General features: G+C 40.7%; 1 protein-coding gene across 2 annotated transcripts in view; it reads left to right on the forward strand.

Annotated features, from left to right (window-relative positions):
* Positions 1 to 3,975: 3,975 nt before the first annotated feature.
* mef2cb (myocyte enhancer factor 2cb) overlaps positions 3,976 to 27,896 on the forward strand; it is a 74,249-nt gene continuing 50,328 nt past the window's right edge. Inside the window, exons 1-2 of one of the 2 annotated variants that reach the window (XM_062417341.1) lie at positions 3,976 to 4,267; positions 11,769 to 11,886. The gene's annotated coding sequence lies outside the window, so the exon portion shown is untranslated. Of the gene's footprint in view, positions 4,268 to 11,768; positions 11,887 to 14,200; positions 14,332 to 27,896 lie in introns of those variants that run through there. The other variant, XM_062417340.1, reaches the window with a different exon arrangement.

Genomic DNA, 27,896 nt, shown 5'->3' on the forward strand with positions numbered 1-27,896 from the left:
TGATATTGTGAGTTTGGTCCAATCTACGGTATAGGTTAAAGCTTATGAGATGTGGTTAATCAAGACGTCATCCTATTTTTGCCCTTTGCTAATATCGTTGACGTTTCTCCTAAATTGCAGATATGATGCTGACGTTTCAATTTAAAGATGGTGCCTTAAGCCATAGTTTGCATTCCAGTATGAGAAGAAAGGAGAGGAAGACAGGGAAGGGGAGCTTCTACTACCACATAAAATCCCCATAAGAGTTCAGAAATCACCATTTTATATGTGTTTCAGTCTTTTTTATTATATTTACATATAGCAAACACACCTCATATTTGTTATTGTGACAAAAAAGAGCCCTCCATCCCAATTTGCACTCAGACCCTGGAAACAGGGAAAAACATGAAGGGAGATTTATTTGAAAGTTAAGGTGAACACAGAGCAGAGAGTGCAAGGGTAAGTGCTTCGCTTTGTTACCATGGCCACCTGAAAATGCTTTGTGTTTTTCTCTAGAGCAAGATAGGATGAACAGATATGGAAGCAGAAGGAAAAAATATGTCTGACAGATCAGAATGCTATTTGATTTCATTAAAGATTACACAGATTATATATGAAGATATTTCAATTACAATCTCTTGTAAGGTTTACATTAAATCTTGCATCAGAAAGGGCCATACCAACATTTATTTGAGTCACTCAATTAAAGATCATTCACAACATGTATGTGCCTGATAGTAGCCATACATTTATTTCCTACAGTTATACAGTTGTCCAGTCTGACATTTTTGACTTACAGAAGGAACAGTGTGGGATAAAGAGTTAACCATGGCACCAGTCATAATCCACCCTTCAAAAGAGCCAGATGGAGAGGGTAAGGTTTCAGTCAAAATATTGTTTTTGGATTGAGGTGTGTGCTCACTCTGACTCTCGCACTCTCTCAATCTTTCTATGTCCTTGTCTTTTTCAATCTTTCTCTCTGGTACTCTCCAGCTCTCTTTGTAACCCTCCTCCTGCTGTGTTTTATCAGATCCTGTCACAGGGGGCCTCTTATAAAACCAACAGAGCTCATCAGGATAGCGCTACAGAGGACCAGTTCGGTCAACCCTTGTTAATCTACTGCGATCCAGGTTGGGTTTAGGCCTCAACTGGTATTTACCAAGCATATCAGATTTGGAGTGCTGATTTAAAGTCAGCACTTCAAATCCTTTTTACCGAGAGTGATTCGTGATGAAAACGATGGTTAAGGGTACCTGAGCAGTGGTCCTAAATCAGCAGTCTTACCCTGAGACGCTTGATAAACATACAGTCCCTGAGTTTGTGTCTGGGCTGGTGGGGCTGTGGGGCAGAAAGGTATGTGCTTAGTGGTGATTGTGCCGCTGCCTCCCCTCATTCTCCGAAGCCGAACACACACAGAGCGACCTTGTGTGGAGAGGAGGGCTGGGCAGACACGCTGAAGTCAGCTCACGCCACAGAGTGCACTGTATAGGCAAAAGAATAAAAGATCCCTCTGGGCTATACACAAATATTCACTTAAAGCAATGTTTCTACAATGGTGTATTGCATTGTTATTATTTTAAAAGAATATTAGGAAACAAACATGCATGCGTTCTCATAAGCGATTCTCATAATTATCAGGTCCAAGCCAGACTGTAGGGTTGCACCAGACTACTGTAGAGTTGTTATAAAAGCACTCATAAATCCACCCAGAGTTACATAAACCTGTCAGTGGGTTCATTACAATAATTACTTTAATTTTGTGTTGATGATTTAATGATAAAGCAACAGAAAAAAAAGAGAAAATAAAACAGTGAAAGGAGTTTTCAGAGGAGACGCCATGCCATGTTTCCTGTTGAGCGCCTGTCACCTCTCAGCTGACAGAACATTTTGTGTTTCACCGCTGGCATAGCCCACAGTGTTGTGAGCCATAGTATGGACACACAGCCGTGCCCTCAGTGACACACACTATCATGCACAAGCACACACAAATGTAGTACATGTTAGTTAATTCTATGCTTACATTGCACTACAATTCAAATGCACCGATATGCACGTAAATAAATACACCACTATCCTTACAACCAAACCAGAATTTTCCCTCCTCATTTGATTAGGACAGGATGTACTCTTCAAGTTTACTCACTGTACTATGACCTGATTCTCTTGGTGAACAGTGTGGCACAGACTACCACGCTTCTCTCTGTTTTTCCCCTCCTTGACCCTGGCACACTCATAAAAAGACTGTCCCTCCACTTAGTCCCTCCACCTCCCCATTAAAACGGAGACAGCTAAAATGCCCTCTCACCAGGCCTCTACTGGCAAGGCAGTGTATTCAGGAGAAACCTTCAGCCAAAAAACACAGGCCAATGCACGAACAGATGCAGAACAATGTGGATGTGTGTGTACATGCAAATGGTTGTGTATTATTCAGGCTTTGTGGTATCAAAAGCATAAGTTGTTACAGTAACCACCATGTGAAAGTTACTTTGATCAAGACACCGAACCCCTCTCTCATCTGGGGATGTCATAATTAAATTAACTTCTACCACTATCCATCAACCCCCCTTATCGTAGCCCCACCCCAAAAGATTACTGAATTCCTGTCCATGAGGTCATTGTGGCCAGGCACTCATTCCTAAATGTATAGGGGTAACTGGTAGTCATGGTGACAGAAATTTCCAAAAATAAACAGATTACTTGATTACCTGTGCCCAGAAACATGTAAACAATACAGCCAGATCAATACAAAATATATTTCACTGTCAGAAGAGTGTGAATACCTATCATCAAGGGAACACCACTGTTTTATCTCCTCTTACGGTGGATTTCCTCTTTTGGATGTATTCTGGGAAAAATACCAATCTATATTCTACTCATCTTTCCTTTATATCATCAATCTCCACATTAGCAAATTGGCTGATTTAAGAGGGATATATAAGACATTAATTTGCGTGCATCATTCACTGTCATTATCTACATTGGCTTTTGGCAGCAGGTATAAGACGCTGACTGGAAAATACTTGATAAAAATACAATTACCTCTGAGCCACCCCCACAAAACTCAGCTAATGTGAAAACAGTCACAGAGGATATTAGGACTTAAGCTTGTTGATACTTACATTCTACTGAATGTATCATTTAGAAGGAGAAATGAAGGATGGAAAAAAAAGACTCAAAGTCAGGATGCCAGCAGCTTATGGAAACTGAAAACTTCTCTCTTGGATGGAGACGTGTGATTTTTATCAGGTACTAATGGAAAAACTACATTTCCTGAGCATTGTGGTTCTTTGAAAAAACAAGACTGTGGGCGGATTTTAGTCATAGGTATACTTAGTTAAATGAGCTTATAATTACCAAATTATAGGTGTATACCATTGCACCTGGTATTTTGACATTAAACAAGATGCTATCAATGCTGGCTAATCTCCTCCCTTGGATAATTTATTTATGAATCACATAGATTTCACTGATGCCGGTTATGAAAGGAGTAATAGTGTTTTGTTACAGCAAAGTTTATTTAATGTGTTTTGCAGCTGTGATATCCTAGGTCATCAAAAATAGAAAATAATAATATTTAAATGGGCTTTCAATCCATAAGAGTTTTGCCTCATTTAATGTAGTATGCTATCTATTCTGTCAAATGTGTACAACAAGGTTAAGGAAACACATTGAAAGTTTGTTGGATATTCAGGATATTTAGCCCCACAGTTCGGTTTCTAAAGGACACATGAGTAAATGAGAAGAATGTTGTCCATAAATTGGGGATGTGTGAAGGGGGAAAAGGGGAGGGGTGTCTTTTTTTGCCACTCTGAAGATGGCAGCATTCTTGGGGTGGCAATAATCCAGGGCATATATGCCAGTGCTGACAAAGGTCTGGGGTGTGTGTGCTAACGTGTGTGTGTCACTGATCCCTCAGAAGGCTAAATTTACCCAGGAGTGATGGGGACAGGTGGTTTCAGCTGGTACAGAGGGGTAGGGGTTGGGGGGTGGGGGGTTCACTGGAAAGTACTAGACCAGGTTTCAGTTCAGATACAGACAGGGATTGGGGGAAAACACACAACCCAAATCGGGGGATTCTATTCAAAGCCAGCTGGTCTGGCTTTATTACATGCAGGACATTTATTTTAGGCATTTTGTGGGTATTTTTTTGTTTTCTGTTTGTCGACTATCTTTTTTGTTTTACTTTCTTTCTTTTAAAAACTTTTTTTTTTTAACTATTTGATTGAGCTGGGCCTCAGCTGGTGCTGCAGGGTGTAACTTCCTGGGGAAGCAGAGAAAAACGGCACGGGTGAGTTTTCGCAGTACACCTATTCCCTTTCCTCCTCCCCCCCCCTCTCTCCTCTCCTTTTTTCTCACTCTCCATTAGGATTTCAAACCAGACTCAGTAGGTCATGACATGTTTAACAGATTAAGCCATAATGTTGATATTTGAGCCTCTTTTGCCAGAATTAATTTGGAAGTGTTGCTGTCTAATTGTATCATTACAGCCTTCCTGGATTTGGTGAATGATGTCTTTGTTATGCAGTCAAATACAGCAATGGCTATACCAGTGTGAACAAAGCCAAAAGATACATTTAATTGGTGTTTACTTTGAGTTTTCCTTACACCTGAACTAAGTACAAAGAGACGCTCCACCGTTGAAGGAGGAGTCATGTCCCAGCTGTTGCCAATCATCTCTGTTCAGCACTTGGGGAATAGCTGATTGAGGCGCCTGTGTGTGTGTGTGTGTGTGTGTGTGTGTGTTTAAGTTTTTAAAGTCTACATTTTTATTTCTCCAAGGCAAGACAAATTGTTTGAGTTGCTAAAGTGGAACTTTATATCGTGTTGTTTCTCTGTTTCTAATTCTTCACAGTCAGTTTAGGTTACTGGTACTTTTAAGGGTAATTGCTTAGAACATCTGATTGCACAGACTGGAATTATCAGTGAGAGAAAAGAGCATGGCCATAACATGCTGTTTGCTTTGAAAATGATTCATTCCCTCAAGGTAGCTACCTAAGTGGCAAATACACACTTCAGTAGCAATATATATCACAGAGTTCAGTGTTTAAGTAAGACATACTGGGCAAACTTTTGAGACAAAGGAGAAATCTTTGACACATTAAAGGAACTGCGAATGTTTTGTTCCTAACCAAATGGTTTTGTGGGACACATAAGAGAGGGTCTCTAGTGCAGGGCACTTGTCCCAAAACAACCTAATGGAATTTCATTATAAAGCAAAAGCTTTGTTTGATTTAAATGAGCGGTGAATGGCTTTATCAGATATTTTCCTTGAACTTTTGATGTAACTGTAGCTTTTGGCTAAAATAAGAAGTAATGTTATTCCTAAATTTGATATCCGTGTATTTCATGGTTTAAAATATGGTTTATACTTAATTTTCCATCTGATATTTTCTATTGTAATATTTGCTATCACAATGGCAGTTAACACTGATAATGAAAATGAAAATATTTTGACAATTTGAATTCCAACATTTCAGATCAAAGCTTTACTTCAAGTTTAGCAAGCTGAAATAGTGGAAATTAATATACAATAGATGCAAGTAGTCACTACAGTACAAGGCTTTTTGTTGTGCACTTAGGTCACTTGTTTCATACCTGTCGGAGAGTTACTGTCCCTCTTGCTGTTAACCCAAAGGGGCAGGACCTGAGAAACTTTGACCCAGTTTACAGGAACTGCTCAGTCCACACTTATTAGCTTTTCTGCCCCTGAATTCCACTGCTTTGATGGTCAGCAGAGTTGAGGAAACGCGTTGTTTTTGTTCTCTGTAGGGTGGCGAGCGCTCTTACGCAGTTGCCTCTCTGCCTTTGAAACTCACCTCGTCCTGTCATTTTACCTTCACACTCTGCTATTAGTTGCATTGTCGCTGTTCTTTATGTAGTATGAATAATAGGCAGGTGTTTGTTTATCCTCACTGGTGATGCCTGAAATGTAAATATAGGTGACATTTAATTTTATTAAAAGTTATATTGATGACAAAAACTGAAACTTGCTGAAATGTATCATCAAAGACAAAGAGACGTGTGGTTTCTGCTTGTTTCAGTTTGCTTAGATCAAGTGGAATGTTATTTAATGCTTTTTTAAAAAGATTTTGACTAGTGTTCTTCTGTAAATGAACAGGAAGGTTAAGATACAGTGTAGAAGTAATTAGTTGTTTGTTTATTGTGTAAGGGCCGCTGACAGAAAGCTGGGTAGTAGTTAGTTTCCATGGTTATTTGGTGGGTACCACTGATCCAGATGCTCTTGAGGTACTTAAATTATGTTACTGCAGAAAGGGCATTTCATTTTTAAACAAATTATCACTGAACCAAGAACTCTTACACACATGGAAGCAATTTGATTCGCAACAGCATGTAAAGTACGAGTATCTTTGTTTCACTGTAATGGTTTACAGTAACAGCATAGCAATTTTGCTCTTATTTTTCCTTTCACTCTCATCTGTCTTCTTTATTATTTAATTTTGGAAGATTTCCAGCAGCGGTCCAACCTTCTGTATAAAAACTCTCTTTCCATCTACCCCCCTGAGCACTGTCAAGGCCAGAAAACAGTATGACGCTCCTCTGCCACTATACAACGCCTGTGTGCCGGGGCCGCCTAAATCTACAAAACACGAGTGCTGGCGCGAGGCAGCTCTTTTGATCTGCAGCTAATCTCAGTTGCCTGCCTCCCCTCTGATCATGTCTGAATAAGAATGAGTCGGGGGTGATCCTGGAGGCACAAAGAGCTTTAGACACTGCCGCTCGTCTGTCGAGATCCACCGTGTAAAAAAAGGCCTGTGCTGATGGTCGCTAGGCTTCGCTATCACACATCAGAACTGGGGAAGCCTCATTTAGACACACATTATATTCCGCTCCACTTGCTTTTCTTCACAGTGAGATGCTATTAGCTGCTTGTTGAGAGTGTGGGAGAAGTTGCATTGCCATGCTGAGTGATCTTTAATTTTCAAAGGAATTGGCTAAGGTCAACAGCTACAGGAGGGACTGCTGTGTAATGGTTACTATGGGAATTATAAACAGTGATGACTATAGGTTTGTCATCACTGTTTGTTCCTATATTTGAATGTATTACAACATGCTTAACCTTATGTTGTAATACATTCTTAATAATTAATTATCATCAAACATGTCATTGGTAAAGTAGTGATCAAAAAAGTAACTTAATAAACGTTGTGTTGTGTTATTAAAACACTGAAATCACTGATGAGATCAATTTGTGATCAAATTACTAATAAAAAAAAGATGTATAAAGTGTAGCAATATGTAACTGTGAATCCAAATTTTGCATTAATCAAGTTTGTAACAGTTTTTCATGTCATCAATGCTTTGATGAGTTGATCATGGATCATTGTTGAGACATGAGATCTTTTTCCACTGCCACATATTTAACACTAATAATGTTTCACACGCAGCTTTTGCACCACTTCAGGAAACACCGGTGAGCACCCTTTGAACAGAGACAAAAAAATGTAACATTGGCATCTCGCCTTTATGGGCACAATTAGAGAAAGGGCAGCAAGAACAATGAATTACTGTGCCTGTGTTGGAGCAGTTCATAGGGAATTACTTTCCACCCATTCAAAAGGAGGAAAAATCATTAGCAGAAAGTGAGTTTCTTTTTTCCCTCACATGAAGCAATCTAGTAGAGACAAAAAGAACTTTGAGCCCCTGATACACAGACAAAATGTATGGCAATTACACTTGCTACAGCATAGAATAGACAGGGAGAGAGCAGTCAGGGAGTGGCAGGGATTAGAATTAAACCTAAATAATTTAAATGTTTGCATGTGTGATAATGATGACTAGTATTTAATTCTGCTGAAATAAAATGACTTTCCTTGGAGATGACTCCTCTAAATGAAAACAGTATTATGCTAACAAGCAAATTGGAATAATGTTGGGTTAAAAATTGTTTGAACTTTTTATGGGGATACCTCCAGTTAAATCATGCAATAAACCAGTTTATTCTATCCTGAGAAGGGTGCAGAGCTCCCCTGCAGACAGAACATTTAATTACACAGCAGTGTCCAAAGGCATGTCTATAAGCACAGTGTGCTTTTCATACTGTATGTGACAGGCAGCGTTTTGCATTCATGACATACATGATATTAAAGTATTTTGACTAAAAGATCAGTAGGCAGTTTTGACAGTTTTATCAACTTAATTAACTGTGCAGAGTGCAGAAAATATATGGATATTAAACCTGAATAATCAAATAATATACTGATATCAACATGTAATTGTAATCCCCTACACATCCAAATGTTTTGGATGCATCTCATGTATTTTGACAGTCAAAAGTTTTCAGCACAGACACAGGCAGCATTATAAATGTGTGTGTGTGTGTGTGTGTGTGTGTGTGTGTGTGTGTGTGTGTGTGTGTGTGTGTGTGTGTGTGTGTGTGTGTGTGTGTGTGTGTGTGTGTGTGTGTGTGTGTGTGTGTGTGTGTTCATTCATATCTATATGTTCACATACTGCATACATGATAGGATCACAAAGTGAGCAACAGGTCCGATCAACAACTCGCCCAGCGGGACTGTGTCTCAGCCAGTCAGTGCAGTCACAGGACCATGGGGCTTTTCCTATGATGTAACTGGAGCATCAGGCAGAACAAAGGGAGAGCTTGTTGTTCAGCTTGTGCCTCATCCATAATGCATAAAAGGTGTACAGACAGAATCCTGTTGGTTAAACACGACACATGCAAATCACCAGTGCTGTCTCTCGTTTGACACTGCTCGGCAAGGGGTCGTTATGTGGCCATTACGGTTTCAGAGGCCATCTGACTTTGTTATTATTGCATTTAGGTCTGTTTTGTGTGGTTCGATCCAACTGTTCTGAAACTGAACTGTAAGGACAAAGAAGTGTATGAAATGGTACAGTGAATTTCATGCTAGCCAGACAGAGTTAATGGCCAAACCACACAGAAATACTGTGTTATTGAAATTAACGCTCTGTATGGTTTCATTGAAAAATGAGTCATACTATTATAGGACACAGCATCTAATGATAAACAAACATAATTTTTTTTTCCTGCCTATTTATTGCAGCTGTCTATTTTTTGCAGCTGACCAAAGCTGTAAAACATCATATGATTTTCATCTTTTTACTGATTTAATGAGATTCAGATGGGAAGGGAAAAAGTAAATATGATTTAATTACTGCTGTAATTCGAGTATAAGGCTTTGTCATTGACACAGATTACATTATAACCTATTTACAATTAAGATGCATATATTCATGACATATTATCATAAAGGTGATTACAACTAGGTGCTAGTGCATAGGGTCTTGACAGGTTGAACAAACATCTTTCTTTCAGTGGTAGAATTATCAAGGTAATATTGCCTTGCCTGCAAGCAAAATTTAGGAAGGGGAATGGCACCTTTATATTACAAAAGCTCATTTGAGTGTACAAATAAACACTGAATCTGATCCTGAATTTCTTTGTTTTATATATTTTGTAATAAGACGACATATGATTTCACTTAATTAAAAGTGATTCTCTCACCTTTGCTCCCCTAATTATACCGTACAGTAGTACAATTCCCGCGACTGTAATTACTGATGATATTGCCCTCTGAGTTTCATTATAAACCTTATTAATAAGGAGCTCCAAATCATGTGTAATATAATGCTTTGGATGACTTACACAGACCAAACACAGATGTGTGGTGGCAAAGTGTGAGATGGCTTTTAGGACAGGTTGATGTTCAGATCTTCAGGCTGATCAGGTCAATGTGGATATAATCTGTTAACATGAATACAAAATTAGATATAAAATGGTGATTTAAGTGGTTTAAATTTGAGTTCATTTTTTGTAAATATTAGTGAAATAACACATCACATCATATTCACACATCTGTAATATAGCACAGGTGCATGCCACTTACATCTACATCATTCCAACATGGTTTATCATACTAGCAATTAAAAATATTAAACAGAGCAGTTACCTAGTTACTACTGTGATATTATATTCGTGAATTAATGACTATTAAAACTATTTCTTTCTTTCTACATATATCTTCAGTTAAGGAAAAACTGAAACCATAACTAATTCAATGTATACCACAAAATCTAAGGATGAATCTAATCTCAATTAAATATCAGCATGATGTAGTGAGACTTCAGTCTAAAAATACAGGCATTGGAATTGCTCTTCAAACACCCATTTTGGTCTAAGTGAAAGACAGCTAGATAAAGAGAAAGGCAGACACAAACACCTACACATACATTCAGTACACAGAAGTGCAAAAGTAAGATCCCCAGCTGAGCCTGTGACTTAAATTGGCCTGCAGGTCTTGCTGTGCCCCCTGTGAAGAGTTTGGTCGTCACATCATGTAGCATCAACCTTGTGTCAGAACACCAAATGTCTCTCAAATTCATTAGGGGATGAACAGAGAAAGAATGACAGAAAGCGGTAAATACCACATAAAGCTGGAAGCATCTTCAGACATGTCTGCCATACAAGGAATACTTCATGTGTCTCGCTTCTGTAATAGCTGGCTAATTCTCAGGAGCAGTGAGGCAGAGTGCTTGACAACATCATCTAGTGTGACAGGCAGATTGTGTTTTCACGTGTGCATGATCGACAACAGATTGCACTGAGCCCGGGCTGTTCCTGTTTGCCCTGGAAATGTGTTTGTGTTTATCTTCTGCTTGAGAGAGGCATTCCTTTCTTTCTGCCTCCGTTACAAAAAAACACACATTTTCAGGCGAGCTGTTCTGCATGTGTGTGTGTGTGTGTGTGTGTGTGTGTGTGTGTGTGTGTGTGTGTGTGTGTGTGTGTGTGTGACACATGCTGTGAAGTGACTGCCAGAAAGAGGCTTAAGAAATAGTCCAAGCAAGATCAATATCAGCAAACCGCACTTATGTGTTTGACTTAACATCCAGTCGCAGTTTCCCCGTTCTCTTTTTATGCACTGCTGATGCCAAACCTCACAAAAATTGCATTTGCCCAAAAGCCTAAAGTGTGTGTATACACACTGTGACATATTTGAAATTACATAATTGTTTTGGCAAACTGTTGATTTTCCTCACCAGGTTTTGATGAGGCTGTCAACCTACTCTTGAACACACACACAAACACCTAAAGGGACAATGGTTAATGAGTTAGGCAGGAAAAGTTTCAGATGGCAAGAAACTAATAATGCAGTTAGTTTTAATTAAGGAGAAAATACTTTGGCTCAAGATAATACAAATGCCACAACCTACAATATTCAACTTCCAACACACTTGTCTTGTTTGCATTCCCCTATGTATCTAACTCTAAATTTATCAGCTGTAAAAAAGCACAATGTTAAACACTCTGATCGACACAATACAATGTAATAATAATCTGGCTATAATGTTCTAAGCTGTTTCCACTATTTAGATTTAGCCAAGACCCCCACTCAGCACTCTCAAGAGCAAAATATACAGTAGGTCTTCCCTACTTTGCATTATGAGCATAGAATGAGGCTGTTAGTATGCCTTCACTATAAGTTTATCCCTGTAGACGAGTCAGACAGTCATTTATGAATATGCATGAATCAGTGTTTGCCTCATTTAATGATTTTTCACCATTCAAATATATTCAATCCACCTCCCCCCATTTATTCCTCTATATTTCATATGGCCATTACACACACACACACACACACACACACACACACACACACAAACATAGATGTTAACATGGATCCTGCACACTATGTGCAAAGTGCATGCACATAAATGCAAACAATTACCATTTCACATGCGGATTCACCTTCGCTTCTCCTCCTTATGCTTCCCTATGTTACTTCTCTTCCCAGGTGCAACCAAAGACAACCTCAAGCATTGCGAACACTGAAAGGACCTCTCTGATGAATCACTGACAGACAGCATAGAAAGCTACAAGACTGCAATACGGCAGACGAAGGAACATTGAACGTATGTATGATGATGCAGACACCATAGGCGTCCATATTTCAGTGACAGATTTAAGGCAGGTGGCGGTAGCACACACTAAGAGGTCTGAGAGGAGGATTTGTGTCTGTTGAGGGTGTCATATCTGTACACTCAATGTTTCATACACTCTGATATCTGATGCCATTGATATCTGCCATGTTGCATTTATGAACCCTATGTCTAACAGACTGCACCTTATTGATTATTATGGAGGTCTGGGGGCCAGAGGAAATGCTATTAAAGATTAAAGGGTCAGGTGATGTGAAGGTGGTATCCCGAGTCATCAGACACCAGCGGGTTCAGTTACGAACTGTAATGTCCACCCGTCAGGCAGATTAGCCAGCTTGATTTATTTAACTGATTTCATGTCCCACCATTTCCTCCTCTGACTGACTGGCTGCATACAGAACATAGCTTGCGCTTCACAGGTGAACTTCAAAGGGAGGAAAGATTCTACACTGCTTGGTGTCCACTTACACTTTACACAGTCTGTAGTAACAAGTGTGCACAGCAAAGGTAAGGTAATAGGGAAAATGCTTATTTGACTGCATTAAGACAAAAAAAAAAAAGTTTAAAGACTATTTAGTTAGCTGGAATATCAGGCTGATGTGAACTTCTAAGTAAAAAGTGGATATTTCCACACATCAAATACAATGAGGTGAGGATATGATTAACAGATTAACAGAGGTGGAATACTGTGTGTTTAGTTGTTTGGAATGAATTCATAAAGATTCTTTTTATAAAACTTTGACCTTCCAAAATGACACTAATAAAACCCTATAATTGTATATTTTTGTTTAATGAAGATGGAGTGATGAAAACTCAAGTGTGAGGCCTGGTGTTGTATTAGAACAGGCTTCATTTAAGACATCCAAATCTTTAAACTGACATAGCAGCCGTATAATGTTAGTATAATAGAGCTGCAGTATTACAAGGCCTATCTGGGATACATCTCTGTACATAAAGCCATTGCACTGCCTGTCTGAGTCTTATCTGAAGTGGCAAACTTGCTGTTCTAATTGTTATCTTCACACTAATAGAGTGGATGTTTTGAAATCATTTGGTCGGATGGATAAAGGCTTGGTAATTCCCCATGCTTACTGTCTGTGTCAGAGCTTATCTGTTGGAGATAGCTAGGTCCTGGAGGATGATTGGTGGCATGCAGGAGGTGGAAAGTTTGCAGTGACTGAGAAAGGAAGCTGCGTTCATGCTGCACAGGCTGGAAGAAATGTACTGACAACTGAATTGTTTAAGGGTTACTGAATCAGATTTATGAGCCGACTTTACATTTTATTGTCATCAAATTGCAAAAAGTGTATAATGACATCCACTTTTGTAATGAGATAATCTAATTTAGTCCTCATTGGAGTTAACTTAGTAACTTGCCTTTTTCTGTCGATTCCAAGATATTCAGTGTTGCTAAAAATTCCCTGAAACAAGTAAAGCTGTGAATTTTCTAAATGTCCTGTCAGTTAAGTTTCAGCCTACGTGCCATTTGATGGGACATGCACGAAACAACGAACTGAATGTGCCACAACAAAAAAAAACATTAACTTTGGCAGCTCAGATTTAGCTGTGTAAAGTGGACTGATGATGCTTAACGTGCTCTCCGTTGGTTCATTAGTTAAAGAGCACATTCCCCATCATCTTCCTCTAGTGGTCCTCTCTGAGCAGTTAATTGTGCGTCCACTCTATCGGGGCTGGCGCGATAATAAAGCATTAGGAGCCGTGCCTCTTTCATTAGAGTTAGGAAATGTGAGCACGCCCCTTTTCAGGAGTCAAAAAAAAAAAGAAAAGGAAAAAAAATCGATTATTTCTCCTTGTACAGAGAGAGGAGAGGGTTTAAGGGAAAGACTCGGTCAGGACTGTGGGAAGGAACAGAAACAGCCTCTCAACATCACCATCAAGCTCCAGACGTCCAGCAGTATACCAGCAGCACCTCCACCTCCGCCGCCACACACAGCTCCACCGGGTCTCTCTCACTGCTCACCGGCACCACGCTGAGAGACCAGTCCTCAGCGCCTTCTGGGCAGACACTGTCCGATCACAAAGAGAGAGAGAAGAGAGAGAGAGAGAGAGAGAGAGAGAGAGAGTGAGAGAGAGAGAGAGAGAGAGAGAGAGAGAGAGAGAGAGAGAGGGGAGAGCGAGAGGGGGAGAGAGAGAGAGAGAGAGAGAGAGAGAGAGAGAGAGAGATTGTACTTCTCCATGACATTATAGAGACTCCTACTGCGCACTGTAGGTTACTTTTTTTCCCTCCCGGCGACGTCCTCTGCTAAGTTGCGCTCCTGGATTTTAAGTGCGTCTTGGCGAAGTCCGTCTTCACCAACCAGCGGCTTCAACATCCCATCAGTCGGCCGGACCAAACAACCGGCGGACCGCTTGCTCCTATCTCACACTTCACCCGGACAAGATTTCATGCGAAATAAAGTAAGTGCCGCGCTCACACTATTCGCCACTCACTCGTTAAAACATCCACAAGACAAGTTGTATCAGATGATCTTTATTTTTAATCTTCCGGAGGGAAACTTGAGGGTCTATTTTGATGCGCGCTGCCTCCTCAACAAAGTACAGTAACTACGTCTATTGATTTGTTGTGACCCCGATCGACTTATGCCGGTGACAACTATGTCATATAATTACAGGCTGACATCAAATAGCTGTTTATGGTCTATTAGGAGAGTCAAGGTCTGTCTCGTGTTTTAGTGTTAGTGCTGTGTCGACCTTGTGTAGCTTTATCATGTCCACATGCAGGCGAACAGTCCCAAAGCCACAGCTACTGAATAGACTGCCCTTCTTAATATCATACAGAATATGTTACACTTTTCTGCGCTATGGGATGGCGTTTGAAAAGTTACACTTGTAGTTTAACATGCTGCGTTCAATTTACCCAATATTCTAGTCAGTCAAGTAATCTGATTAGAAACTTAGGAACTCAGTTAAGAAAATGGAAAATCATACAAATACATCCAACTCAGAAGTTTTTAAATATCAGATAATTTGTTACATTAAAGCAACAAAATGTAGGAAAACTCACAACACTTGAGGCAGTCTTTGTTTGGATGTATGCTACTTTTGAACTATTAGTTAAATGTACTGAACTAAGCTGCACTGATGAACCATAACTCTTTGTCACTTTGGATTAAACCAGGATAACCTGGCATCTTTCTTAAATACAATGGAAAAGATGTTTAAAATTAAACATTTTTATTCAAAAATACAGATGAGATTCAGTTTATCCAACCTATTTAAATGTTAATTCATGCAGACCAGAGTGACAGTGATAACTGTACTGTAAATCAGTGTTTCAGAGATGGTTTGTCATTTTCAGGCTGAATTATAATTTCTTCTCTGAGAATTGTTTAAACTTATTTCACTACAGCGAGAATGATTTATTTATATAGTGAGTTTAGTTTAGTCTTCTGTGGCAGCTGAACCTGTTGCAGTGAGAGGATTAATAATGACACCGTAATTAACCTGTGGCAACTTTCACAGACTGCAGCTTTAGAAATAAAATTGTATTTATTTGTTTTATACTAGAAGTCTGGATATCAGGCCTACTGATGAAATGTGAAGATGAAGTATGAAGGCTTATAGCCTACGTTTTAAAATTTCCACTGCACTGTTCATTTAATTTAGATCGGTTCTACAACTGACTAAACTGTGTACATTTAATTCATGCTCACTGACATGAGCATAAAAGTATAGCCTTTTTCTCATATTTGTGAAATAGTTTTTGTTAAACAGAATTTTTTTTACCACTTTGATAAATACATAAGTAAAATAACTGTCCATTTTAAACCCAATAAATGCTCTTAAATTAGAGATAGCTGAAGTTTTTTAGAATTGATAATACTGATATTATAGTCACACCACATTTTGAGATCTACAAGCACTATTAAATTGGAAATACAGTATATTAGTTAGGAATTTTGAAGGCACTTTGGAAATGTCGATTTTTTAAAGTGATAAAGTGTTGCTGTCTGCTACAGCATATCAACCTAATTTGTGACTCTGTGAAAAGCGAGGTGCATGCACTCGTGATTTAGCTTGATTACATTTCACAGTTAGTTCCATTTGAAAAAAGAAGATACCTCTCTATAACATGCGTTTATACAACAATTGAGATACATTTAAACATTTCAGAGGATGTAGTGTACTGTGCACTGTCACACTACTTTTGTAATCTTTTATGCCGTTTTATATCAGTTGTTTACTCATGAAAAAATATTTAAAAGTGTTTTATTCTATAAAAAGGTTTTACACATCCCTTCTCTCTTTTGCCCATCGTCAATGAAGTTGTTCTGTGTGGCCTGTCTGGCCTGTTGCTCTCTTGGGATTTAGCGTTAGGTTAATCCGCTCAGAGGAAGGTGAGCGCTCGCATGTGGACCCACGATTACACACAGAGGACTCTGTCAGCCAAGCTCTGTAATCTCAGAGACCCTGTACAAACACACACAAACATGCACACGCACGTATGCAGTTGCAGGCAAATGCGCGCACGCACGCGCGCACACACACATACACACACACACACACACACACACACACATAGACAAAAGCATGGTCTGTATCATTTTCCTCTATGTCTTGCTGTTATGCAGACACACACATGCACACACTAACACCCACACTATCTGGCCTGCGCTACTTTTGTTTCTCTTATTCTCTTAAGCCCTCTCCCTCTTGACAAATCATTTGGGATTTTGGGCACTGATTCACAAAACCAACAGTGACAACACACTCTTACCCTTCTCACAGAGAGGGATTAGAAGGTCACGTGTCCATGTGATTGGCCAGGGCATTGAGCCGATTGTCAGGGCACTTTACTGTACACCAGGGGCTCAGTAAAGCTTTAGTTAAGTGAAGGGAAGGGACACATTGTGTGCCATGGTCAGGGTTTTGCCATGTGTTTTATAAAAGCGGTCAGACAAAATCAGCATAGGAGGGACTGTTGCTAATGTCTTTAATAATAAATGTCTAATATAATGTCTATAAATGTGTGAATACTTAGTTTTACTGGCAGGCTGTGACAAGCATGACCAGAGAGAGAGAAATAGCCTCAGAGTGCTGTAAAATGTAAGCTATCTACTTGTATCTTAAAAAAAGAAGGGGTAAAGTATACCACAGTGCTGCCTCAGAGCATAGATATTTAATACTGTACAAAAGGCACATTTCAAGATTCCCTCCTTATGGAAAACCAGATCTATGAAAACATTATTCTTAATGGAAACATCAGAAGCATTTATGTTTAAGCAAATAATTTAATAGCCCCTTTTGCTATGCTTTAAAGTTTTTTTTCACTAATGGTTTCAAATATTTTGGAAGGGGTTTGCAGAGTTTGCTCAGTTAAACATCAGTAAAACACTCATTTGCAGATTGCAGGTTGGCAAGATCTGGAGGTAGATATTGAAGTACTGTAATTGGACTTCTTGCCCTTTGGCTCAAACGAGAAGGTAATATAAGAGTCAATTGTAGGGAATCATATTTACCTCATCTATACAGGGAGAATATAATATCTTAAACTGTCAAGAGACATCCTTGTATATCCTTTAAAAAATGCAGTATATTTTGGTTTAGTACTCTCAAATAAATGTTACACAGGACACGTAAAATCTAAATGTGATACAATACAATAAAGATCTCTTTTAAGCAAATTTATCTGGCACAAACAGTGTAAACGTGTTCACTTTTTTCCTCGCCTGTTTATAAGCAGATGAAAATACTTATGTTTTATAATAACTCAAGGGCTAGTTGTGTTCTTCTTTGTTGCACAAAGCAGGTGCTCCCTCTTTCGCTACATGGGAGGAAATGTCCTCTTTCTTTTGCTTTTCACACATTTTTATAGTACTAATGAAAAACATCTGCCTTGACCTCTCTATGTATTTATTTAATTATTCCGAACAGATCTCACTTTCATTTTCCTGCTCTGCATGTTGGAAATATTTAGCCAAATCTTTCTTTTGCCTTAGGAGCACTGTCTGTATATCTTCATAAGAGCTGCAATTACTTGCAAAACTAAATAATAATCTAAAGTAAATAACACAGTCCTTGAATGGTTTATAGTGGATTTAATGCAGATATTTGAATATGTCCTGGTTTTTGCATAATGATGCAAAGTCTTCTTCTGTCTCTATCTAGTAATTAGCAGTGACGTTCAGCAACTTTCTCTGTACGCTGTAAGTGGATGGGGGGGTATGGGGTTTGTTCACTGGGGTGTTAAAGATCACAGAGGAATATATCAGCCGGAATATATCAGCCTTTGATGTTTAATTGTATTGTAAAACACACTTTAGAATATTTCTGCATAAAGTAGACTTCTGGCTGTGTTGTGCTTTGTGTTTGCTGTTTCTTTGTGTGTTTGTCAGTATGTGCCGTGTGTCTGGGAGGTGGGTTGGTGTGTGTGTGTGTGTGTGCGTGTGTTTGTGTGTCTGTTTGCGCATTGGAATGTTTGTGCTTTCGTGTTTTTTTTGGGTTTTTTTGTCTGAGTTTTGTGAGGTTGTTGCTGGTGTATATTCAAATGAAAATGCGTGTATTTCTTATTCTCCTTTATTCTCACACTGAAGAGGGAAGGATTTGATGTCTGGGATGATGGAGCAGTCTGGAAAACAGTGTCAGTGTGAGGGCTGAAGAGGCAAACTGAGAAGACAGATGCACAGAAAGACAGGGAGAGAGACACACACATAGAAACTAGATAGAAATGTATTTGAGCTGAGGTGAGTTGAGAGCAGAAAGAGAAAATATTTAACCTCTGATCAGGTATCCTTTATTACAGAGTAATGCTGTTGTGATGTCATGCTTAACACACTGATCTAGATGAACAGGATATCCTGCCTTCTTCTTCCTGTTTCCTGCTCGGCCTGTTGGTCATTATGGCAGCAGCTGCCTGCTGGGTGGTCTGTGCTCAGCAGTTCTGACCACACAATCATATCGTCAGCTGCAGCCCACCTAAAGAGACACCCAAAACACCTCGCCATACTTGAGGCCTGCTCCCTGAAATATTTGGACAAGGAGAGAGTCCTGGGAGGCGAGAATGCTGCAGGAGTGCAGGGAGCTGAGGACTTTGAATGATAAGACAAATAGAAAACATTTAAAGTAGAACAAAGTTTGTCTTTCTTTGTCTAAACATTGAATAGTTTGGTTTAGGCTGAATGCCTCAGCATCTAAAATGTTAAAATGAGAGTTAAATCAAAGTTAACATGTTCACAAATAAGTTAATTAACTTTCCCACTAGTCACTCAGACACTTACTTTAGCTGCCTTTCTGTGAGATTTTTCATTTTTATTCAGTATCCATGTAACCAGGCAATATAGTCTATAATACCAGATACAGTGTAAATCTGTGATACCTGTTCAATATCAGGGATTAAGTGGGAATTCCTTTTAAGTGAGTTTTAGGAGTTAGTTCGAGGGAGAAGTATTTACCGTCCATGTACATAAGGCTGGCGACGGAAGGTATATTTCATGATAAAACACAGTACCTGACCTGTGAATGGTGAGGGGCAACTTTTTACCCCCTAATATATTTTTTCAGAGAGAACCCTTCACCCCCACCCCTCTTCACCATCTCCCTTTGGTGTGGCACACATTTGGACTACACCCAATGGCAAAAAAAAGAAAAGAGGTGTAGAGAAGGAGAGAGAGTGAGAAAAAAAAGTAGAAATATTTTCCAGCGGCTGTAATTTATCTTTGTCACGACGGCAACATAGCCGAGTCATTCTGCAACATAGTCAGGTGAGACGCACAGAGGTAGCTCTGTGCCTTGGCCTCACACAAGCTCACATCCATCTGAAACCCCTGCTCACTCGGCTGCCACAATCTGCGCCGCTGCCGCCACTGCTCCCCATCCACGCTGCTGGTGAACGTCACACTGCTATCTGGTATTTTTAGCAGATCTTGTGTTCACATGTGCATTTAGAAGAATAAGTACTACATTTTTACCCAGTCAGGCTTTTGCTGGATGTTGCTCTTATACTGAAACAGTGTCAAACTAAATTTCCAATAATAGGCAGTATGATTGATATAGCTGTTTTACTGCTCTAAGGAGGAATATTACAGTCTTAAATGTGACGCGTATTTTTCACTATAGAGCCAGTGATATCTGAGTAAAGTCTCCAACATCAGGACGTTCGCTGTTCAACTCCAAGGGGACCGCGCTGTTGAAAATGCTGTTAACACCGTCTAAGTCGAGAAAAAGCTATATAAGAATCCACGCTCAATGCTCTCCCTCTTTCGTAGAGCACACAGCTTAACCAGCCAGTGTCCTGCCAAAGTCCACACCAGTGTTCCTTTCCACTGTCATCTGTGCCATTCCCACACCAAAGGCCAGCCTGTAAAAGAATGCGCAGCACAGGACTGTCTCAAACACTTACATTACTCAGCTGACCAAAAAAAGTCAGGAGAAAGCAGGACAAAGAAAGACGTGTAGAAAAAGAAAAAGGGAGCTGCTAGAAGAAATTCCAAAAAGAATTCGATTTCTTTGAGCATGTTCAAACTTTTCAGCTAAAGTGCATTTGAAATGAAACTTAATAACACACAATAACATACAGCAATATGAAGTGCCCTGAGGACGTAGATGGGTGAAGCACCCCCCCTACACACACACCCCTTTTCTCCCTCTCTGTCAATTTTTCTTTTTTTTTTTTTTCGGCCAGACTCCTTCTGCCCTGTGATGTATGGCTTTTTCCTACAGTGGCTCTTCCAAAGTGCAGCTCGTGATGTCATTAATTTTATTCATACTTTATGAATGCTCTGTCTGGAAAAAAACGAGAGAAAGGGGAGAGGAACGATGTGAGGAGAGAGGGAGGAAGATAGAGAGAAAGAGAGCGGTCTAGAGAGGCAGAGTGAGGGAGAAAGAAAGAGAGAGAGAGAGAGAGAGGAGAAGAGATGGTGTTGCGGAAGGAGATTTTCAGTGCAGTTGCATGTATAATGAATGAGGGGGCACTTTGTTTGAAACTCCAGCCCGGCGCTTCACTTCAAGGTTTGCTGGGCAGAGTGGGGCCTTGTGATCTCAAACCAGCCACTCTCTTTATCCTGCCAATAGATGCTTTCACCTGGCACTGTGGTTCGACCCAGTGGAAAAACAAATAACCTTGTGTGTGTGTATAAGAGAAACACAGAGAGAGAGGGAGAGAGAGAGAGAGAGAGAGAGAGAGAGAGAGAGAGAGAGAGAGAGAGAGAGAGAGAGAGAGAGAGAGAGAGAGAGAGAGTGTACTGACAATGGAACAAGGGTTGGGTGGAAAGGGTGAGGAGCGGGTGAGAGAGGAAAGAGGTGAGTTTGTATAACAGCAGCAGCGCAATGACGCCCAGACGATACTGAGGAGAATACTGGCACCCAGCCCGCACTTCCTAAATAGTGCTCTCTACAGAAATAGCTCAGCCTTGATATTGACTTTTGTCTGCTGGATGCATGTGTGTGTGTGTGTGTGTGTGTGTGTGTGTGTGTGTGTGTGTGTGTGTGTGTGTGTGTGTGTGTGTGTGTGTGTGTGTGTCTGTGTCTGTGTGTCTGTGTGTTTGAGCATGCTCATTACAAAGACAGAGATGGTTTCATTGTCTAGAAAGGAGTTCTTCACTAGTTGTTAAGTGTTTTGTATGCAGGACTTTGTGCAGCATGGATAGATATTTTTCTGCCGTGTGTGAGCATTAAAGTGTGTTATTAAGGGAGTGAGCCGCCTTTATTATTTGGGATAAAAATGGCCTCCGTCTTATTTTTGGCCCTGTGCTGGACTCATGGTTTTATAAATAGCCGAGGAAGTGCGGGGGATACCTGTCGTGGCTCCAGCCTCCCTACAGCAGAGTCCCAGTGCCTCCACGTCACATCCATCCACTGCCGGCCCACTCAGAGCAGCCCCCTCAGGGGCCAAGCAAACAGGATGGGACTCAAATTAAGGGTGTGAGAAAATCAGTCTCTGGAGTCAAATACAAAAGGGCTTGCACTTCGGCATGAGCAGCCTTTACGGACACTGTCTGATTTGGTAAAACATTTAAGAAAACCACAAGTTAATTTATTTTCACAAACACAAAGCACAATGTGAGGCTTTAAGAGGAGTGTTAAGATGGCAACACAATAGAATGTCCTCAAAATGAGAACTGTGTTTTTGCGACAGTCTATTAGTGTAAGGTCAAAGGGTGCATTTCTCTCCTCACTGCCAACTGTTTGCCGAGGTGTCTTGTTAATTTCATTTCTACATCTCAGGCATATGCCATGTGAACAGCATCGAGAGTGTTAACTTTCTCTCTTTGCCTTGGTGCTGTACACTGTTTCCCTCACATTCTGCTCTCACTTTCTTACAGGATGATCTGGCTCTACATATTTGAGAGTAATGAGAATTTTGGAACGACTCACGCATTCAAAAAAAAAAAAAAAGTGTGAACAAATTATTGGTTTACTGATAATGATATTATTAGGCTTGGGAGCAGAATGGACTTATTTTGTTGTTTACACTTTACAATGTAACAGTTATCTATTCATGAAAAGATCCAGATTATCCAGGGTCAAACTAATTTTTTATATTTAGGTGGTTATTTGGCTTCCTATTCCTCCATCAAACAATCTTCTTATTTGGTCTTGAATCCGCATTATCACTCTGCGATGCTCTTTTATCTGTTTAACTGTCATCCAACACAAGTGTTTGAATCTGTCTTGTAGAAAGTGAAAAGACAGTACAGTAAAGCCTGTAATTCTAGTAAACATGAGCATCCTCCCTGCTGTAAGTTAGTCAGAGATATTGTCCACCCTTTAAACAAGTGACACTCTGAATCTTGGCCCCTCATAATACGGGCCCCATATTCATATTAAGAGTGGGACAGAGAAAAAGAAATGTAGAGAGAGATATAGAGAGGGAAAAATCTTTGAAAATCATCAATGCCCTTGGTATCTCTACACAGTAAAAAGAGAAATCATTCCTCATTTTTTTATGTGCTTTTTTCCTCCCTTTCTCTGTGAAGGGAATTGTGCTGTCTGTTATTAATGTGCTTTTGACAGCATAATTTGATAAGCGGGCTACTTGTTAAAGAAGCCTTGAATTGTTCTCATAGAAAGAACACGCTTTTTTTCCCTCCCATGTTCTTCAAAATGCTGCCGCACAGTCTGTCGATGACCCAGTTCTGAGAGATGGTCGAAAACAAGGAAGAGCAGTATAAAATCCACAGGGAGAAGGAAGGAGAGAAGGCAAGAGGGTAGTGGGAGAGCGAGAGAGAAAGATAGAGTGAGAAGGTATACTATAAGTAAGAAAGGCACTTGTGGGAAGTTAACTCAAATGCTTTTCTTTTTTCTTTCTCTCTCCCTCTCGCCTCCTCCTCGCTCTTCCTCCTCCTGCACTGAGCAGCCTACCTTCTTGGGCTCCTCTTCCCTGTAGCCTAATCGGAAGAGAAACGCTGGGAACGATAACAGGGATTAGCTTCCAATGCTCACCAGCTCCCCTTGGTTAAGTACACGTGTAATGAGTTGTTTATTTGGGATAATGCACAGTAGGCGCAGCAGAAGCCCAGAGCTGCCCAGAGCCCCCCCGCCCCATTACACACACACACTCCCCCAACTCTGTTCACATAGACACATACACAATAGAAATATGTATACAACACATGCAGTTATGCAGTTATGCAGCAATGTACAGGCGGCATATACAGTGTGAACACTGACATGCGCAGGTATGTGCAAATACATACATTCACACACTTAACCCTCCTACAAACACACCCACCCATACAAATTCCCACACACAGCTGTGATGCAGGTCACTTGCTGTGCAGGGTTGTACAGAGGGAGAAAAACGGGGAGTTTGTATTTGGAGGGGAGGGTTAAGTGTGTGTGTATGTGTGAGTGTGTGTGTGTGTGGGTGGGGGGGAGGCTAACGTTCTCAGACCTTCTCTAGGTCATAAGGCCGGGGAATTTTTCTCAGGGTGAAGAGAAAGGGGAAGAAATTGAATGATATGAGAAAAAATGAAGTGAAGGAACCAAGACAAGGAAAAGAGATATGTTGTGCCCACTAGTCTGTGTGTGTGTCCAATGTGTGTGTGCGCACCAAGTTTTTGTGTATGTGTGTGTGTGTGTGTGTGTGTGTGTGTGTGTGTGTGTGTGTGTGTGTGTGTGTGTGTGTGTATGTATGTACATGAAGTGGAAAAAGCTGTTGCCTTGTGGAGGGGACGTGCTCTGCTATCATTAGCTGGGGGGGGGGGGGGGAATAGGAGGGGGCAGGCGAGGTTATGTGAACGGTGCAGCTGTGCTCGCAGCAGAGGGATTTGAGTGGAGGGGGGGAACTCCAGGCAGCCAGGTCCTTCACTGAACCACCAGCTAGCAATGCAGAGAAGAGAAGAGAAAAATTCAACCAAGCAGCAGAGCTTGTGAACCAAGCACAACTCGCCACCACCCCCTCTGTCCGCCGTCCCTCCATCCCCCACTCCTTCACTCCTCCGCTCCTCCACTCCAGCCCTTTACTTCCCAAATAGGAAAAATAAATAAATAACGATTGATGCTTGATGGTAAGGATAAGAGTGCAAGAGAGAGGAAGAGGAGGAAAAAACCAATGTCATGATTTATATATACAGTGTATGGTATGCTTCTCAGCCGACCATTTGTGGTTTTACTTTCCTTTTTCTCTGATTTCGGTCAAAATAGTTCTCACTTTCTAATAATAACAATAATAATAATTTTAATATGCACATAACTGAATTAGAAATAAGGAACCATTGTTTAAATTTTCTGACTTTTTGTTTGGGGGATTTCCCCATGACTTGACGTACAATTCCAAAATCACTCAAATTTGTTTAAAGCGTCCTCCCCGTGCCTCTCTTATTTTGCTTGCTGAAAGAGTCGGAGCCCACGTAGTGAAGGAAAGGATGGCACGGCAGACGAAGACCCAAACCTGCTTGTCAGCTCGTGTGATCAGTCGCTGTAGAGAGACAAGGCAGAGGTGGCTGAGAGACGACAGAACACAGAATGGCAACGGCGTGCACTGTTAATGCATTCAACCTGCCACCGTATCCAACAACAAGGCAAAATATCACACAACTCACTTCACAAGGTGTTCCTACAACAACAACATCAACAATAACAGGCATATAAATGTGCGCGCACACACACACACACACACACACACACACACACACACACACACAGACATGTAGTCTCACACATTTGTGCACACATGCATAAATAACCACACACAGAATGTTAAAAACCAACCATGAGGAACAAGAATTTGAAAGCAAACAAACAAGTCAGAATGTAAGCAACTTGTCTGAGTCTTTGTTACATAGAAATAAATGAAAAATGAAAAGAAAAACACCTTTAGTTTCAAGAGAAAGGGAGCTAAATTGCTGTGGAGCACCATACATTCGAAAGGTATGAAAAAATAGTAGAAAAAAAGAAGTTCCTGCCAGTTTTAGCTTAACTGTGAACTACGTCAAACACAATGGTGAGCGCTGAGCTATAAATAGAGCGTGATCAAACAGCAGTAGTGCTTTGGTGAGAGGGGTCATCTCCGTGTGATACAGTGGCCTTCACTGTAGCCACATATCGAGAGCAGAGGCACTCTGCCAAAGCTTGTAGCTTCACAGCAGTAATTTAATATTTGTTTGTCTCTATTATTTCATTCTCCACCTCTCTCTTTCTCCCTCTCTTTCGCTTATGGGGGTTAAGTAACAGTAAGCTTTATCAGATTACTGGGTCTGAGGTCTCTTTCAAACCTCTCTTTGCCATCTTGATTTTGTGCAGCTGTGCAGACTCTTTAATCATACGCTATCTTTTTTCTCTCACCCTCCCCTCCTCTCCTCCCTTCTTCAAGTCCTCCCTCCTCCCTTAACATATGTTAATTGGCTGCTTTCTGTGACAAATTACGAGCGCTCGCTTTGATGAGGTCGGGTTGTGATGGTGCTGGGAGTGGAGTACAGTGGAACTGCCAGACCCTAGCCGGTTCCCCCTTTACCACTCCAAAAAGGAGAGCGGCACCCAGCCGATGACTAATGAGAGGCTTGGACTGGGTCTGGCCCGGCTCTGGCCTTGGTGGGGCCGCTCCCCTAAACAGAGGCTGATCTGTAGGTACCGTATGCCGCCACACGCCCTCCACACTCCATACAACCTTTCGTCTCATACACCCCACCACCAGCGCTCCCCTGGGAACTGTAAAGCACTTCAGCAGTAGAAGAATATAAGCTATGTGCTGAAAAATATTTATAATTTTACCAACTTTGTATTTGCTAAGTCTATTTATCACTGTAGCGATTGGACAAAAGTACCCACATTTGATTTGAAACAAAGCACATGAGTAACATAAATTATAGATGCAGTGCATACAACTTCTGTCTGAAGTTTACATTGTGTGTGGGGGGCTGTGCATGTGTGTGTGTGTGTGTGTGTCTGTGGTGAGGAGACAGTGCCTGGAAACATTATACCAGCCTTGCTTAAACAAACACCAACAGTGGAACAATCTCTGTTTAATGATGCGCAGCGTCAACAGGAAAACAATGCTCACCAATAATCAGCACAATCAGCTTGTGGTAACCAGAAAAAAGAGGAGTGAACCTGACATCATCCTAGTAGAGTTTTTTTGTTGTTTCCTTTTTAAATGTTGGGTGGGGTGGTGGAGTGGCCAAGTCTGACTCTTTCTCCCCTCAATTTATCCCACTGTTTCTTTTGCTCAGTTTCTCTCTCTGCCTCTGTCTCTCTCTCTCTTTCTCTGTCACAATCCCCCTCTCTCCATACTCCACGATCTAGGTTACTCGGTTTCCTAGCAGAGCACAGGGACCAGAGAAAGAAAAAAAAAAACCAGAAGGTCGAATCTATGAAGGACATCCTTGTTGAAGTGTGCAACCTTCTACTTCTCTGCAAATTACCCACACGCTGTGCATAGACTCAAAGCAGAGCTGTGGCTCTCACTTCAGCTCAGCAAGGCTGTGACCATGACATGTAATTCTGTTGGAGTGTCACAACCACAGGGAAAGGCAGTGTCGTATAAGGTGTCAGCTGTTTAGAATTAAATAGTCTTTTGCTTTTTAGGGGTTAACTTTGTTACATAAACACATACGCAGTTGAACCTGAATAGACTGTCAAATAAAAAAACGATGTAAATTATGACATTTGTACACATACACATTTGTATGTGCTCGAGGGCCTCAACAAGATCATCTTTAATGTATCAACACTTTCAGTGTTTGCTTGTTGTGGTAAAAATCATCACTTCACGTAATTATATTATTGTGGAATCCAAACTTGCTGATCAAGCGAGAAAAGAAAACATAGTGAATTCCACAACTTCCTCATAGATCTGCCAGTCCCAACATGCTGACTTAGTTACAACAAATACACGAAAAAAGGAAATCATATTATTTACCTCTTCCCATCAGCAAATATGCAAAATAGATAGCAACCCATAAGCACTCAAGCATTTCCATATACCTACCAAGATGACAGACGTGCACAGATACGCACTGGCTGAAATGGGTGACAAAATGAAGCTGGTGAAGAAAAAGGAAGTGCGCCGGCACCTCGTGGTTGCATGAGGGTTAGCCATGTTAGCATTAGCCTGCGGGCCTTAATTGAGGCCAGGAGGGAGCATTTAATAATTGCTGTCAGAAGATCAAATTTAATTCTCTTCTCTTCACAGCCACCACTGCTGTAGGGTAGAGTGAAACAAATTGTCATCAGAGATTTCTAAATGAACAAAGCTTTTAATTAGGGTGATTAGAATGCTGCGGCAAAGAAAAAAGAGTAAAAGGGTGGGGGTGTGATGAAATCATCAGTGGATCGTCTTAACCATGATGTCTGGTGTTGATACAGTGTGGTCTGGTGTATGTGTGTGTGTGTGTGTGTGTGTGTGTGTGTGTATGTGTCAGTGTGTATGTGACTGGGGGGTGGGGGGGACATGCGACTACTGGAAAGTTAGCTGTGCTTGAACTTAAGTAAGTGTGGCCCATGCAGCAATGAACCCTTAGCCTCAGTTTCCAGCCTCTGACACACACATGCACACATGTACACACACACTCTGCCCTTCTCCCCCC

This window comes from Scomber scombrus, chromosome 4 (genome assembly GCF_963691925.1).
Source record: "Scomber scombrus chromosome 4, fScoSco1.1, whole genome shotgun sequence".
NCBI classification, from domain to species: Eukaryota; Metazoa; Chordata; class Actinopteri; order Scombriformes; family Scombridae; genus Scomber; species Scomber scombrus.